Raw genomic sequence first — 13,627 nt, forward strand, 5'->3', positions numbered from 1 at the left:
TCCTTCAGAAACATGCCAGGCTCAGTGACCTGAGCACAGCGGCTCCTTGTCAAAGCTGAGGGCCTCACGCAGATAGGAACACCCTTCAGAAGCCAGAGCCCAGGCACCCCCTCCCTACCGCTCCCTGCCTGTTCTGTTGATGAGGGGCGGCTGGATGGAACTTGACATCCTCATGACCAGACACTGTGATGCCCTCAAGGTCACTCCGCACACAGTGAAACAAACAGCATAACATCTGTAACTACGCACTTTGTTTACCCCGGTGAGGACTTCTCAGAGGTCCAGGAGTCCCCCTCACTTGATCCCTCCCCGTGGCACACCTCATCAGTCAAGACTCTTTCATTCCTTTCTTCCCTTATTCCGCTCCACTAGGATGGAAGCCTCAGGCAGGCAGGAATGCCATCCGCCTGGGATTTGGTTACCACTGTATTCCCAGACCCAGGAACAGAGCGGGGTGCCCGACAGGTACTCAACATGTATTTGTCAAATGAACAAGATAATTGACACCACATCTTTTTTTAATCTCTAGTCTTCAAAATTTAGAACGACTGATTCCCTTAGCTGTCTTATTCTTTTTATAAAACACAAGACTCATGAGATGACTATTTAGAAAGCACAGCTCTTGGAGAAGGTGGCCTCAGGCATGGGGAGTTAGTGCCCAGTAGCAGGGCACACAGACAGGATCACAGAGCTGCCTTTTTTTTTTTTTTTTTTAAATAATTTTTAAAATTTATTTGGCTGCACCAGGTCTTAGCTGGGCCACACAGGACCGTCAGTTGTGGCATGTGGGATCTAGTTCCCTGACCAGGGAGTGAATCCGGGTCCCCTGCACTGGGAGAGCAGACTCTTAGCCACTGGACCACCAGGACAGTCTGCTTTTTAACTTCAAGATGCATAGATATTATAATAAGAGGACTGTTCAGGAAATAAAAAATGACCATAAACTTCCTTTAGAAAGATGCTCTTCACCTGCTCATTCAAACACGACTGGGCCCCTCCCCCTGCAAACTAGGCCTGTGCCAAGTTCTAGGAAATTTGAACAGAATAAGATGCAGGGGCCCCCAGAAACAGGGACACAATCAAGTAACGGAAATGACGGGACCAAAATCCAGGCTGGGCCTCAAAGCAGGGAGTGAAGGCCAAATGGGAAGGTTGGAACTACTAATAATACTGTATATTTACTCTTTAAAAGACACTTTCATGGATATACTATATTTGACCCTAACCACCCTAACCCTGTGCTTGCTCCTTGGAAGAAAAGCTACAACAAACCTAGACAGCATAGTAAAAATCAGACATCACTTTGCCAACAAAAGTCCATATAATCAAAGCTATGGTTTTTCCAGTAGTCATATATGGATGTAAGAGTTGGATCATAAAGAAGGCTGAGCACTGAAGAATTGATCCTTTTGAACTGCAGGTGCTGGAGAAGACTCTTGAGAGCCCCTGGACAGCAAGGAGATCAAACCAGCCAATCCTAAAAGGAAATCAACCCTGAATATTCACTGGAAGGACTGATGCTGAAGCTGAAGCCCCAATACTCTGGCCATCTGATACAAAGAGTCGACTCATTGGGAAAACACTCTGATGCTGAGAAAGATTGAGGGCAGGAGGAAAAGAGGGAGACAGAGGATGAGATGGCAGGATGGCATCATCAACTCAAGGGACCAGAGTTTGAGCAAACCCTAGGAGATGGTAAAGGACAAGGAAGCCTGGCATGCTGCAGTCCATGGGGTCACAAAGGGTGGGACACCACTTAGTGACTGAACAACAACAACCCCATGAGGGAGATGACGGAGGTGTGGTCAAGCAAAAAAAAAAAAAACCTTTCAGATTCAGGATCATCCGTAACCTGCCCAAGGTACCAGGCCAGTCAGAAATGTGGGGAAGACTCCCATCTGGGGCTCCAGCCCGAACATGAGCTGCACAAGAGCCTCAGAGACACGTGGGAATAAGTCAAACCCAGAAATCGGATCAGGAACATAGAGAAATGTCATCTCCTTGGGGAAGGGCTATGTAGGGGAGCAGATGGACAGAAGCAAGAGGGAGAGAAGACCCCAAGACATGCGGGGAGAGCATGGGCCTGAGAATGGGCACCACTTGGCTCCCCGGGAGGGACCTTAGCAACCTTCCCACCGCCTTGTGGGGCCAGTAAGGAAGTGGGAAAGAGGGGAAGTCCTGGTATGTTCAACACGGACGCTAGCATGTGGCCTTGTTGGCCTCAAAAAGCCCAGGCAAGTGCATTCACACTGACCACAGAGGAGCAACCAGTGGACAGCTTCACAGAGCTGCGGGTCATTCCGGGACTTCTAAAGAAACCTCCTTTAATTTCTGATTCTCCTTGACCACCATCCAACAGCCAATGAACGGTGTCTATTATATTCCCATTATATCTGAAAAAATAATCTGTATTCCACACCAAAAGCTACCCTCCCCTGTCCAGCTAAGCCTCCTGCTGACAGTTATTTCCCTACATTTAGTTGGAAGACAGCAGCAAAGCTGGAGTGCAAAAACCTTTGGAGCAGGCCGCCTGGTTTCAAGTACAAAAGCCACAGGACCTGGGCAAGTTATTTAAACACGCTGTTCCTCAAATTCCTCACCTGAGAAATGGGGGCCAACAATAGCTCCTGTGTGATAAAATGAACACAGACAGGTAAGGTGCCTCTAAACGCAGAGTCAGCATTATTTAAATAAATGTTAGTTGTCTTACAATTACCTAGCTCCAGGCAAAGGCCACCGAACTAGCCAGGAACAACCCAGCTTCATCTGTGAAGTCATAAAACTCAATGACTCATGAAACTCAACCACTTAATGAGAACTTTGATAAGGGACAGCACTTCATCCCAGTTTAGCAGCAGACGCTCCAAAGCCAGGGGGGCTGTCCCTCTACTTCCTCCTACATATGGTCCTTTTCAGTAGCAATCCTACTCCTTTTAGGATCTGATCACTATAACCCAGATCACTAAAACCAGTTTCAGCACACCCGGAAGTACCAAGGGAAGAGGGAATACTCTTCTCAGACTCAGGGGCCCTGGTGGACGCTATCAAAGAGGAAGTATGGGCTCAGAACAGCTCCTCCCAAGTAGGGAGTGACTCCTGATCCTCCAGCCCTCCCTCCCCCACCCGCCCCAGGGCTCAGAGCCACCCCAGCGCTGCCCACACAGCTGCGTGTGGATGCAGATGGTGTCATTCACTCACATTCCCTAGATGCTGGCACTCAAATACGATGCTCAACATCACACACTGGTGAGAGGGAAAAGGACTGAGTGAAAAACTCAGGGGGATGTGGCGACTTCATAAAACATAATTCAGGAACAATGAGAACAAGTCAGACATGAGACAGAAAACACCGACCGGGATGAACGTCATGAGTAATGTGCCCTTACATAGGGCTAATGAGAGCCTAGTGGTTTCAGCCTTTTCACAGCTGCCTAGGTCTCCATCATCCCTCCCTCTCGCTCTAAAAAATGCCACAAATTATTCCCACCCTCCATCCACACCTTTAGAAAACGCCCACCCACACTGATCCGGGCTGAGCTCCCGACCTGCTATGGACCACCAGTCATCAGGAGCCTGATTCAGCAGTGGCTGCAGAGCCTCAGGTAGTGTCTGGTCCAGGGAGGTTGCAGTAAACATACACACAGTACTATAGATAAAATGGATAACTAAGAAGGACCTACTATATAGCATAGGGAACTCTACTCAATATTCTGTTAATGACCTACATGGGAAGAATCTAAAAAGAGTAGATATATACATATAGCTGATTCACTTTGCTGTACACCCAAAACTAACACAACATTGCAAGTCAATTAAGATTTAAACAAAAAAGAAATGAGAAAACTGGAGCAGAGCAACCTGCAGCCAGGGCAGAACCATGCAGCAATGCAGACAGGTGAGGGAATAAAACAGACACTTGCTGCCGTAAGGTCTCGAAGCCTGAGATTTGGGATGGGTTGTCTTGGTTGTTATAGAAACATTGATGGTGAAAGAAAAAGAAACTCACCACCAAGAAGTATCACAGGCTGTGGTGAGCCCATGAAGAGCTGCCCCCAAGGACCACACATTGTCCCCTTGTCCAAGAATGAAAAGCAGAAAAAATGGGTTCAGATAACAGGGGTTCCCCCATGATACAAACCACCTTCCACAGAAAAGTTTCAGCAACACTAGCACAGTCTGGGCAGGCAGGGATGCCCTCTCCTGACACCAGCTGGGAGAGTTTAGAACCTCCTGAGTGTGCAGGACCATGCCAAGGGCAGGTAACCGACCTGGAACTCACCTAGGGAGGACGCAAAGTCCTCATAATGAAGCCTTTTCAAGACTCAGGAGGGAATCAGTTATAAGAGAGCAGACGTGTCGACTGTGCTTCAGTGGTAACAACACTTTTCCCATCATCATTACCATCTAAGAGAAATTCACATCTGAAAATGCATCTATGTATATGCAGACCTAAAAAAATGTCCTTGGACTGATTATATGCAAATACAAAACCCTTGTGTGCACAGAGATGCTCAGATACACAGCAGGTGGAGGGCTTCAGTCCCAGGGGCTGCACAAGCTACCTCCCACTGCCCCTCGCACACTCTCCGGAAGATTTTAGGGTCTGGCTCACTGTCTTTGTCCCCACACCCAGCGCTGATCTCCACACTCACACAGGTGATGCCCCACTTCATGTCTCCACGGAGGTTATCCTCTACTCCCTCTGCCGCCCCGGCATCCTTCCAACCTCCACTCCTTACCTCTCCTGCTCACTCCTTCTGAAAACCTAATTCCGACAACTCTTCAACCTTCCTGGGCCCTTGAAGCTAATGACCCTACCACCCTGATCAATAATCCCTCTGAAGTCTTCACTTCTTTGTTGATCTAATTTGGCTTCCACAGTCCATCTTTATGTTTTGAATTTTTATTGGAGTATAGTTGCTTTGCAATGTTGTGTTAGCTTCCACTGTACAGCAAAGTGAGTCGGCTCTACGTAAACAAATATCCCCCCCTTTTTTTTTAAGATTTCCTCTCCATTTAGGTCACCACTGAGCATCCACTGTCCATCTTTTTAATCACCCCGCCCTTCCCGATCATACTCATTCAATAAAACCCCAGTCTCAGTTTCACCCTTAATTCAACTGAAAGTATTTATTTGTGCACAGCCATGTGACAGATACCAAATACTTGTTAAAGTACTGAGTATATGTGAAAGAAGGCTTCCCAGGTGGCTCACTGGTAAAGAATCCACCTGCCAAGGCAGGACACTCAGGTTCAATCCCTGGGTTGGGAGGGGCATGGCAACCCCCCTCCCTGGAGGAGGGGCATGGCAACCCACTCCAGTATTCTTGCCTAGAGAATCCTATGGACAGAGGAGCCTGGCGGGCTACAGTCCATGGGGTCGCAAAGAGTCGGACACAACTGAAGCAACTTAGCACACACGCACATACATGAAAGAATGGTTTGTACATGTATAACAAAACAAGCACTTTAAACCCACCCACTCAAGCACCCCCCGCAAGGGGCTCCACACCGCTCACCCAGTTCTCAGATGTCTCAGGGCCAACAGCTGTTGTGCTAGTAACCCAGTGCCCAAGCACCACGAGCCAAGCCCAGTAGAAGGAAGAGCCTAGAACACAGACGTAACACTGATACTTCTGGAAGCATGCAGGGACCTAAACTACATATTCCCCTTTGCAGAAATTGAAACGAAAACTCAAACTCTCACTTTCGCTCTGCTGATGGTTTTGTTATTATGACACATTATTATAGCTATGTTGGGCTGTTTTAAATTTTTAAGAAATTTCCCCTGAAAACAGACATATATTCAAATTTGGTTTTTTTTTCTTTGGTATCATAATGGACTATTTCCATAGATGTTCTCTGTAGAATTTAAACTGAAAGCAAGAGTGGCCTGGAGCAGGCACTCCGGTTTTTCCTCTGGCCCCCCACGTCCAGTCAGGCCCACGGCAGACCCTTGTCTTCCTAACAGACCCATTTGTTCAGGGACCATCCACCCCACAAAACTGTGTGCTCTTGGGGCAGGGGTGGGTGACCCGATGCTGCGGAGTCAATTACAGTGGGAACAGCCCCCCGGCCCCCACCAACCATGAGTTTAGGCTCAAGCCTGTGACCCTACAAGCACTGGGAAGAATTCTGGTGGAGATGCCAGGAAAGGGTCACGGTTCATAAAGGGACACAAAGCGCAAGTCCTTCTCTGGACGTTCTGTCCAGGCGCGATGCCCGAGCCGCGCTTTGCCACTCAGAGGACAGACCTGCCACATGGTGGAGGACACTAGGGAGGGCACAGCAGGGAGGGGGAGCCTGTGGACGGTCACATCGCTGAGCCGCCGTGCCAGCTGGCTTGCGGTCACATGCTTTGGGGCCGATTTTTAAAGGAGAAAAAAATTTCTTCTTTGGTTATGCTTACACTTGGGTTTTCTATTGCCTGTACCCAAAAACATCTTTGCAGATTCTGACAGGAGAAACAAATCCTAGTATAACTGAAAGGTTGTAAAAGCTATATTCACCCCACTTCATTTCCTAAGGTGTCTTATTGTCATTTCTTTATACCTATATGGTAAGATAGATGAAGAAAGTAAAATTCTAGAGGTCAAAAAGATGTTAAAACTCTGTTACTCTAGATTGATAGTCCCCGTGTAAAAGTGATTCTGATAAAGATATACTCCATGTACCTAGAGCTAAAGTTTTTAAAAGTAGAGTCATTTTTAAACATTTCTGACACACCTCTCTCAAATGCAGGCTTCTAAAACTTTATTATTAACAGATATCAAGTGCCAACACAATAAAACAAAATATATACACCAATAAAATATAATGTTTAAAACTAATGTATTTTATATACATTCACTTTTTATGAAGTATAGTTGATATACAATAAGTTACAGGTGTACAATATAGTGATTCACAATTTTTAAAGATTATACTTCCTGTTTATTATAAAATATTGGCACATTCCCTGTGCTGTACAATATATCCTTCTAGTGTAATTTATACATAATAGTTTATACATTTTCATATATCTCTTCTTTTGTAGGAAGCAAGTTTCATCTGATTTTTTAAGGCAACGCATAACTATTTCTACTTTTCTTTCTCTTTCTTTAAAATCAGAATATAGTTTCTTTACAATGTTGTGTTAGCTTCTGCTGTACAGCAAAGTGTTAGCAGCTATACGTATACATACAACCCCTCTTTCTCGCATTTCCTTCCCATTTAGGTCACCACAGAATATTCAGTTGAGTTCCCTGACTATATAGTAGGTTCTCATTAGTTATCTATTTTATACATAATAATGCACTACACTTTTCTTGATCTGAATTGGCCTATATCACAGTCAGATTCACTCAGGAGGGAAAGAGCTAGAGATAAAAATTAATAAAACAGGAGCTAAATGGGAACAGCTCCAGCTCACTTCTAACAACTAAGGAGGCAGAAGAGAGGTGATGAGGGCAGAGAGAGGCATCTTACTTATGTCAAACAATCATTATTAATAAGCATGATAACGGCTTACAAAAGGGATTTGTATATATTAACTCAAACCTCCATCAGCCCTAGGAAGTAGGCAGGGGAGGGTCAGTGGGGTCAGGTCCCCACCAGGACTGGAACCCAGGCAGGAAGTCCAGCTCTCCTTCACTGCTTACCTGAGTGAGCCTAACATTAACAGAAAATGATGGAGGAAGTGCAGGGAAGTACACCTGGAAACACCATTTTTTTTGAAGTACATAAGAGAGAATTGGTAGAAAGCCAGGAAGCAAATAGTTACTAACCTCCAAAGAGAACCCAGAAGCTGGTATATTTAGGACACCAGAGCCAGCTGCAAGGGGAATGACCTTCACTCCAAGACAGGTTAAAAGGGTGGCCTTTCTGTGAAATTAATTCAGCAGAGACTGAGACAGCCTTTCGCAAGGGGTTCTCTTTTACTTCCAGAAACTCGCCCCACCATCCTCTGCTCCATCATCAGCCAGGACACTGTCAGGCCTGTCTCTTGTCCCTCATATGAGAAACCAAAGGCAGCCACCCTTCTCCCGCCAGCCTGGGTCTGCTGACAGCACAGAGCACCTGGATTCCCAACCTGAAATGGGTGGTGGGTAATTTGCTGTGTGAGTCCCATGGGACAGAACTGGGCCATTTAAGTAAGTAAGTCTTCACTTACTGATATGAAAAATGTCCAAGGCATGTCAGATCAGAAACAGAGTGTCAGCCCGTGCATAATGACTACTCGTGTAAAACTGCGTTTCTGTGTGCAGGCACAACACATAGAGATCACATATCAGCAACAGCAAGCACAAAAACACGCCTACCAAAATTTTAACACTGGTTATCCGGGGACTGAAGAATGTGAAGAGCTTTTTCACACTTAAATGATTTTTTGCTTATTCATGTAAGTCAAATGAGTATGCAAGATTTTACAACCAGAAAAAAACTACAAAACTATTACTCATTTCAGAAACAAACAAAAAAGCTGCCAGAGTGTTTCAGAGATTTTTTTTCAATGTCTGATTATTTATCATAAAAAAGAAAAGCACAGCAGACATGATATCGACCATAATTTCCTCCAAATGGGTCTGACTCTTCAAGCCTGAAGAACATTCAAGACCCAAGCAATACAGAAAAGTAGTATCTTTACCAGGACGAAACTGCACTAAAAACAGAAAATAATTTCACCTTTCTCTGCCCAACGTTGTGAATAGACCTCTTCTGTAAGAACAGATAAACTTTTTGTACATAAATGCCTAAGCGATGATTCAGGCCTAGAGGACTTTTCTGCTGTCTTTAGGGAAAGCTGCTTCTCTAATCGTCATTCACCTCAAAGGGCTGAAAAATGATACAGTCGGGCAGGAGGAAATGATCTCTGTCCAGCCTTTTGATAGCTTGTGCTGCACAGGAACAAACAATGGTGTCACGCCCCTGAATGCAAAAAGGTGATGAAATCTCCAATCACAGTCAGATTCACTTGGATGGGATAGCCTCAGCACACGTTAACTTTTACTCAATCCATGGCTCATCACTAACTGTGGAGCAGATTCCCCTTCGATTCAGCAGCAACACCAGGTCGTAGAAACCACATATCTCTTCAATTATCACTGAGCTGAAGACCAAGACTCCCTCAGGCCTTTCCACTAAGAAACACAACCTAGAGGGAGTTCCCTGGTGGCCTAGTGGCTAAGACGTGGGCTTCTGCCCCTGTGGGCCTGGGTTCGTATCCCTGCTCAGGGAACTAGGATCTTGCAAGCTATGCAGCATGGCCAAAACAAAACTTTTTTTAATGGCTCAAGTTCTTTAAAAAAGAAAAACTAACACAACCTAGAGCACAAACAGGGTCCTAATTTAGCAGGTACATGACACCCAGTCCATCTGCTTCATGAGATAAATTAACACTGCATTGACCCATCAATGTTTTCCTGTGTTCATTCATTTCCAGCCACTGGCTAGTCTCCATTTCTTGTCCATATCGGGGCACTTCCTAAGGTACCTACTCTCTGACTCTTCCAAGAATTCAGGGTGATATAGCAAGTGCATTCCACGCTGTCACAAGCTCGGGCTGCTGTGTGGTCCAATCTCATGGCCCAGGGCAGTCAAGCATTCCTGCCTCACTGGCCACGGTGGTCCCGGCCCATCTCTTCATCATGACCCACTGCTACAGCAAGGAAGGACCGGCCACATGTGCTAGACATGGCTCCCTCCAGGTAAAGAATCTGCCTGCAATGCAAGAGACGCAGGTCGATCCCTGGGTCGGGAAGATCCCCTGGAGAAGGAAATAGGAACCCACTCCTGTCTTCTTGCCTGGGAAATTCCATGGACAGAGGAGCCTGGTGGGCTACAATCCATAGGGTCACAAAGAGTCGGACATGACTGAACAACTGAACAATAACATTCCCCTGGGGACCCAGGAATGGGTCTGTTCGCACACACAGAAGGAGAGAGGTTTCTTTCAGGAGAACTTAATTCATGGTCTCAACTCATTTTTTGGCCATGCCACACAGTATGCTGGATCTTAGTTCCATGGCCAGGGATTGAACCTATGCCCCCTGCAGCAGAAGCATGGAGGCTTTACCACCCCTCTGCCAGGGCAGTCCCTTGAATTATTACTTTATTGATGGGAACTTCTGGCTAGTGAAAACAACCTCTGTCTGGGACAAGAAAGCTCTTAGAAATTTTTCTGAACATCCATATAGATGGCTGTTCCTCTCCCACAGACTCAGATCCGGGTACGTGGAAATCGCATTTTTGGTTTTTCTGAATGCAAGCTCAGGCATGCCCAGGGCTGGGCATAATGCCTGGCACATGGCTGGTGCTGGATAAAAAATAACACGGGGTTCTGGAGCCAGCTGCCTGGGTTCAATCCTGATGCTACCATTCACTAGCTGGGCAATGTTGGGCAATGTTCTTAATTTCTCTGGGTTTATCAGGAAGACAGAGATAATGATACTCCCCACCCCACAGGGTAGAGAATTAAAAGTACATGTAAAGTATTTCTGGTGGTCCTTGGCACAGGGAAAGTGCCAATTAAATGCTACTTGTTATTATTACAAATATGGAAGCATGTCACCAAAAGGAATCAAGATGTACAAAAAGCTGTTAGTGTTCTTAGTGTTATTTAGCATCAGTATCATTTAGTGAGCGAGACCAGGCAGAACACAGAGGAGCAGAATATAAAACCAAACGCTACAAATGCCAATGGAAGACACAAGGAGCTGTGGGAATTCTGAGGAAAGAGCATTTCAGGAAAGAGGGGTGAAGGCACTTTGGGTGAAGATGTGACGTGACTCTGTCGGCTCCTGGAAGAATTCTGCGGGACGGGATGGCTGATGTTTTCTAGAAGGGACCAGGTATTCATCTGGGTTCTTTGGGAAATGGATATCAAAACAGGACTGTCCGCACAGGAGGTTGATTGAGGGAGATGCTGTGAAGGACAAAGAGGAGGACCTGAGAAGGGCGGACTGAGCCCTGCACAGACGAGGGGAGGAAGGGGGGCTGAGAGGCAGCAGAGGTCTAAGGGGCTGCTGGCCCAGGCGTCTGGGTCTCCAAGGAATGACCACGTGAGCAGCCCATGTGCTCAGTAACTGGTTGGAGGAAGCCCAGGAAGAGCCCGGCTCTGGCTACCCAGTGGAGGTGGGTCCAAGGGCAGCATCAGTCAGTGGGGCCCTGCAGTGGAGCTGATCTGAGCACAGCCTCTTACGGCTCCCACGGCTGGCACAAGCCAAGGTCCTGGTACCTGCTGTGTCCTTGAAAGTATGGCTGAGCCTCAGCAAATACGTGCCATCGCTGAAAGTTAAATAGAAGACAATATCCTTATCTTTTTCAAAAGGGTTGGTTTTTTTTTTTAACTAAATTGCTACTGCAAAAGCAAAATCAAAGTACACATTTACTGTTATAGATGACAATTACTTTTAAAATAGTGTTCTGTGTCTTTCAGATGTGGTCTCAGTTTCTGAAACAACATAAAAGACGTGAAGTGGTTATGAAACATCTCTTTTCTAAAAATCAAAGTTAAAGCCCTCAGAGCAAGATTCAGAACGAAGAAAGAAGGCTCTACTAAGGATCTAGAAGGAAAATTCCTTTATAAACCAGTTGCTTGAGGCTGCAATTTGATCAAATGAGAAAATATTTTGCAGAAGTGTGAAGAGCTACACGAATATGACATATCAATACAGTCAAGTAACGTCTCAGGTGGTGTGAAGTCATCTGAAAGATAAGTAAGTAAGAAAAGTCACTCAGTCCTGTCCGACTCTTTGTGACCCTGTGGACTGCAGCCCACCAGGCTCCTCAGTCCATGGGATTCTCCAGGCAAGAATACTGGAGTGGGTTGCCATTTCCTTCTCCAGGGGAATCTTCCCGACCCAGGGATCGAACCTGGGTTTCCTGCATTGGAGGCAGACCCTTTAACCTCTGAGCCACCAGGAAGCCCTATCTGAAAGGTAAAAATGGAGAAAATCCTGATCACCCTTAAACACAGGAGCCACACTCATCAGGGAAGGTGCTTCCAACAGTGAGGGACATGAAGGAAAGAGGACCTCTGGGTCCACAGCCACAGCCACATCTTCCTCACGCCACCGCTCGGGAAGGGCAGGCAGCATCTGTACCACTTAAACTGTCCCCATTTTATTTATATATATATATATATATATATATATACACATCATATTTATACATATTTACACATATACATTTTTATATATAGTCCATCCTAAAGGAAATCAGTCCTGAATATTCATTGGAAGGACTGATGTTGAAGCTGAAACTCCAAGACTTTGGCCACCTGATCCGAAGAACTGACTCATTTGAAAAGACCCCGATGCTGGGATAGATTGAAGGTGGGAGGAGAAGGGGACAACAGAGGATGAGATGGTTGGATGGCATCACTGACTCAATGGACATGAGTAGGTAAACTCTGGGAGTTGGTGATGGATAGGGAGGCCTGGTATGCTACAGTCCATGGGGTTGCAAAGGATCAGACACAACTGAGCGACTGAACTGAACTGAACCGATTTACATACATATACATTCCCCCCTTCTGGCCAAGCATTTAATTACATAAGATAAACTGCATTTATGAGATCATCCCCATCCCCCACAATGAACAAAAACAAAGCCTCTCCGATTACAGTGTTTATTTTGTGAAGATACATGGCAGAGAAAAAGGAGTAAGACACCTTCAGTTCCTGTCACTATACCAGTGAGAAAACTAGTCAGCAGTTGACTTGCCCTCGTACCTTCACAGAAAAAGCAGAAGCCATGGTCCGAGAGGTCCCTGCACCACCGTGTCATCCCGCAACCGGTTCCTGCTTCTTCCGAGCGGCCTCAGACAGAGAGGAGCCCCTGTGTCAAGCCTGTTCTGACCCACCCTCTGGATCCCACAGCAGATCACAACTTTCACCTTTTTAGCCCCTTTCTCTCTACTATTTCTTCAATTTTGCTCTTTTATTATTTCCTTCTCCTACATGTACATAAACTCAAATTCTCCCAGGTCTTAAAAGATGTAAAAATCATATCTACACACACACACACTGACCCATCCATCCTTGATCTGGAATTTCCCAGTCTCTTCCTGGCATATGAATGTGTGCTCTCCCCATGGCAAGGCCCAGAAATAGGACTCAAGCTGGCCAGAGCGAAAAACCAGGGTGTTCCGCGCTCCTCCAGCTGAGAAGCTCGGGGTGGGGATGGTGCAGACGGGGCTGAGCTCCTCGGTTCACACAGGATCCATGGACTCTCTTCACTGTCCATCTCTCCGCTCTGCTTCCTTCTCACGGTGAATTCAATTAAGGCAGGTGCTCTCCCCGTGGAGGGAAAGGCAGCGCAGGCTACATCATCTAGGATTGTAATCTCAAAGGAGAGGAGCTCTCCCCCTCCAGGCATCCATGTTTCAAACCTCAGGGAGACTGTGGCTCCTGGACCATTCATGGGGGGAAGACACTGGATTTGGCTTCTCCTCTGTTTAAAACTCCTGCCTGGATTCCCAACATCCACCCACAGCATAGGGTGAAAACCTGTGCACTCAGCCACGGGGTGGCCATGCCATCACCTCTGCACCAGCTCCTCTTTTCTGCAGTCTCCTCACCCCCAACACGCCCACATGGGAAACTTCTGCAGTCACAATTCCAGACCCACCTCAGCCCCGCCTGCC

The 13,627-nt window shown here is 46.3% G+C and overlaps 1 protein-coding gene across 3 annotated transcripts in view; it reads right to left on the bottom strand.

Annotated features, from left to right (window-relative positions):
• RALGAPA2 (Ral GTPase activating protein catalytic alpha subunit 2) overlaps window positions 1-13,627 on the bottom strand; it is a 269,854-nt gene that overhangs the window by 248,060 nt on the left and 8,167 nt on the right. The gene's annotated exons all lie outside the window — the stretch shown is intronic.

This window comes from Capra hircus, chromosome 13, assembly GCF_001704415.2.
Source record: "Capra hircus breed San Clemente chromosome 13, ASM170441v1, whole genome shotgun sequence".
NCBI lineage: Eukaryota > Metazoa > Chordata > Mammalia > Artiodactyla > Bovidae > Capra > Capra hircus.